Consider the following 4,799-nt stretch of genomic DNA (forward strand, 5'->3'; position numbering starts at 1 on the left):
GCCCCTCTTACCCCCCCCCCCCCCCCCCCCCCCCCCCTACACGTGTAATTGTTGCTAATGTGAAATGATTTGAAATCACGTTTATTTTCAATTTTTTCTTTTTTTTAGGTGTAATTGTTGTTCTGTGAAATAATTGGGAATCACGTTTATTTTCAATTTTCTCTTTTTTCTAGGTGTAACTATTGCTCTGTGAATTGATTCGGTGTAATTGTTGTTCTGTGAAATAATTGGGAATCACGTTTATTTTCAATTTTCTCTTTTTTCTAGGTGTAACGGTTGCATGCGAAATTTTTCGGAGTCGCGTTTATTTTCATTTTTTTCTTTTTTCTAGGTGTAACAGTTGCATGTGAAATGACTCGAAATCACATATGCTTTCAATTCTCTTCTTCTTTTTCTAGGTGTAATTGTTGCTTTGTGAAATTACTTGAAATCATGTTTATTTTCAATTTTCTCTTTTTCTAGGTGTAACTGTTGCATGTGAAATGATACAGAATCACGTGTATTTTCAATTTTCTCTTTTTTGTAGTTGTAACTATTTTCACGTGTATTTTTAATTTTCCTTTTTATATATGTAACTGTTGTTTTATGAGATGATTTGGAATCATGTGCATTTTCCGTTCACTTTTTTATATGTGTAATGTTGCGCTGTGAAATGATTTGAAATCACAATTATTTTCAATTTTCTCTTTTTTCTAGGAGTAACTGTTGCCTTGTGAAATGATTCAAAATCGCGTTTATTACCGATTTTCTCTTATTTCTAGGTATCACGTTTATTTTTGAATTTTTCCTTTTTCTAGGTATCACGTTTATGTTCAATTTTCTCTTTCTTCTAGGTGTAACTATTGCATGTGAAATGATTCGAAATCAAGTGTATTTTCAATTTTCTCTTCTTTTTTTATAGGAGTAACTATTGTTTTGTGAAATGATATGGAATCATATTTATTTTTAATTTTCTCTTCTTTTTTTTAGGTGTAACTGTTACAGGTGAAATAATACGAAATCACATGTATTTTCAATTTTCTTTTTTCGTAGGTGTAACTGTTACTCTGCAAAATGATGAACAACAATCACGTGTATTTCCAATTTTCTTTTTTATATGTGTAACTGTTGTTTATGAGATGATTTGGAATCACGTGCATTTTCCGTTCTCTTTTTATATGTGTAATTGTTGCGCTGTGAAATGATTCAAAATCACGTTTATTTTCAATCTTCTCTTTTTTCTAAGAGTAACTGTTGCTTTGTGAAATAATTCGGAATCACGCTAATTTTCAATTTTCTCTTTTTTTTAGGTGTAACAGTTGCATATGAAATGATCGGAATCACGTGTATATAATTTTTTTCTTTTTTCTAGGTGTAACTGTTACTTTACAAAATGATACGCAATCACGTGTATTTTCAATTTCTTTTTTATATGTGTGTAACTGTTGCTCTTTGAAATGATTTGGAATCACGTGCATTTTCAGTTTTCTTTTTTATACGTGTAACTATTGTGTTGTGAAATAATTCGGAATCACGTTTATTTTCAGTTCTCTTTTTTATATGTGTAGTTTTAGCTTTGTGAAATGATTCGAAATCATGTTTATTTTTAGTTCTTTTTTATATATGCAATTGTTGCTTTGTGAAATGATTCGAAATCACGTTTATTTTCAGTTCCTTTTTTTACATGTATAATTGTTGCTATGTGGAAAGATTCGCAATCACGTTTATTTTCAGTTTCCTTTTTTATATATTATGTAACTGTTGCTCCGTAGAATTATTTGGAATCACATTTATTTTCAGATAAAATTTACTTAGCTCACTCTTTGCACGTGAAATGATATAATAATAAAAGTAATATTATCGAATTCGAATAGGTGTGCGTTTTATTTTGAAATATTAAGAAGAAAAAATCTTCATTTAATCGTCGATTTATAAATTATTCAATTGTATTTATTTTTTGTATAAAACTACCTTCTTTAGATAATTGTACCGAAAATTGTCAAACATACTAGACCTGGATTTTAATGACATTATTTTGCTTTTAAAAAAAGAGTTTTAATGACAATGGAAAAATACTAATTCATGTTATATTAAGTACTTATATGAATGTTAATGACATTGAAAAATATATTCATGTTATATTAAGTACTTATATGAATGTTAACTTCAATTAAGCAAGCATTATAATAAATAAGCTTAAACAATGCCACATATCACGAAGACCTTTTACACAAGGAAATAATAATAATAATAATTAACCCTCAATTTCAATTAAGTTGAAATTGGTCGTATAAAAATTTTCATTTTTTTTAATTTAAGCTTAATTTATGTTCTCATTATATATATTTTCACCAACATATAACAAAATAAAAATTATTTAATAATAATAATAATAGAAGCTCTCTAATAATATGAAATAACTTTTGGAATTATTGTTCATGGTCCACATGGTGATATTAATGAGGATAAGTTTCTTAACAAGGGCAAAGTACGTTGATAGTTGATTAGATGGATGACTATATTTGATTAGTCATTTTTGTCGATAATTGGACAATCATGATTTCATTAGCAAATGTTAATTATGGACAGGGATAGGGACAGTGTGGGATGGTATTTGAACATACATAAGAGCGATATACATATGGCGGAAAATGTTTTCTAATTTTTAAATGTACATATAACGGAAAATGTTTTTCAAAATTTTTCATTTGAGATTGACTTAAATATTTTGAAAAATATACATATACTTATTTTCCTATAATTTAAGGAAAATAACTTCCCAATTAAAAGTAGAAAAACATGTTTTTTTCTAAATTCTCTTTCAAATTTACTACTCCATCATCTAATCCACCTAAAATGCCCCAGATCCTTAATCCCTCAACCTACCACCTCGTGACGCGACTCACTTCACCCCCCGACTGATTTGGTACTCGACCTAGGAATACTAGGATCCCATGATCCAAGACTCGCCTTGACTTGGGATCCGACCCGAGACCCTAACCTGGGATCTGACGCTCAATCTGAGACCCTCCACAACTTGGACTCAACTCTAGATAAGAACTGTGACCCACCCCTCACCCCCGAATCGACAATGGAACCCAACCCTAAATCGACCCGAGACCAATTCGCTGACCCGAGACTCGTCCAAGTTACGAGTTGGTTTTGAGATCGAATCTATGGTCAAGGTCAATGTAGGATCTTAGGATCGGGTCTGAGAGTCAAAGTTAGGATCAGATCTTGGGTTTAGATTTTAGGGTTGGGTTTTGAGATCAGATTTTGATTAGAACTCAAGGTTGGGGCCGGTCTCGAGGCTGGGGCGATTTTAAGGGTCAAGGTTTGTGGTCTCGATTAAGATTGGGTCTCGAGGTCAGGTCCAGTCTTTAGGTTAGGATTAAGATCGAGTCTTGGGGTTAGGGTTGGTTCGAGGCCCAATAAGGTATGACAGTCATGTTCAAGGTTAAGTCTCAGGGTTGGATCTTGGGTCAACATCAAGTCTCGTTAGTCGAGGTTGAGTCTCGAGGTTAGGATCGGCTCAAGTCAAGAGGTTGAGGGTCGGTATTTGGGTCGAATCCTAGGTCAATTTAAAGTTGGTGGTCGGGTTGGTTTGGGCATTAGTTCAAATATGGGTCAGATTTCTTAGTATTTGTATAGATTATTATACCTCAATGCTTCTTTTTACTAACCGAAAATTAGAAAATAAGTTATCACGTATTTTTTCAAAAAATATTTTCATAATATTTTCTAAAAAATATTTATTCTTCATATTGAATATATACTATATTATTAAAAAATTCCTTATATTGTCCCAAATATCAAATGTTCTTACTTGCTTTTAATGCAAATCAAGATGTTTTGCCAATTGTGCCATAAATAAAACGAACAACTTTGTTGGATTGTGTTGCTTATTAGGGAAAAAACTATGGTGTTCATTCTCTTTTATTGTATCATTATGTATGTTATTTATAGTATAAATACTTTGTATAGAGCTTTTACTTGAATGATCTATTATATGATTTAGACATAATATTCAAAATTTTAAGTTCATCCATACGAACTTGAAAGAGCAATGAAATAAAGATCAAACATATTTTCACAATAATATCATTAACACTTATTTATAGATCGAACTTAATAACAAATCATCTGTATCTAACGATTTTACTGGTACTAGTGAAAAATCTGTAATCATATATATTTAATGACACATAAATTACATTATAAGGTGTAGAATGGAATGAGGTGAAAATTAAATTATAATTCAAAATAGGCTCGACTTAATTAAACATATATAGTATATCTATGCTTTAAATCTCGACAAAAGAATAATTGTGACAAAGGAAGTCATGATCTCAACAATGAAGAAAATTCTAGGCAGTATATCGTAGTATAGTTATGGTCACAACAGAGGAAATTATGATCTCACTACCAAATAGAAAAAATTAGACAACATATTTTAACCTTAAAGACTATAATTTCAAAATTAGTTAAGGAGACCAAACACCATATTATATTGTGACCGTAGAGCTCAAAAACTATATTGACAACACTATAGAATTAGAACCAAATTAGCGTGTTAATCTTTTTTCCCAAGAATGAAAACGAGAATTCGTAAAAAAAAAGAAAACTCTTATAAAGACTTATTTTCGCTACGTCTTTTGTGAGTTTCTTAATCAAACCACTAGATATATAAGTTACAATTCATTCTTAACATGCACGAGATAAGATTTTCTAACTCTTCCTCGAGTCCTTACGATTACATTATAACCACTTGCGACTTATTATCATTTTAATAAAACCATTACTTTTTGTAAAAAAATAAT

This window comes from Solanum tuberosum, unplaced genomic scaffold, assembly GCF_000226075.1.
Source record: "Solanum tuberosum cultivar DM 1-3 516 R44 unplaced genomic scaffold, SolTub_3.0 scf00017, whole genome shotgun sequence".
In the NCBI taxonomy this organism is placed as follows: domain Eukaryota; kingdom Viridiplantae; phylum Streptophyta; class Magnoliopsida; order Solanales; family Solanaceae; genus Solanum; species Solanum tuberosum.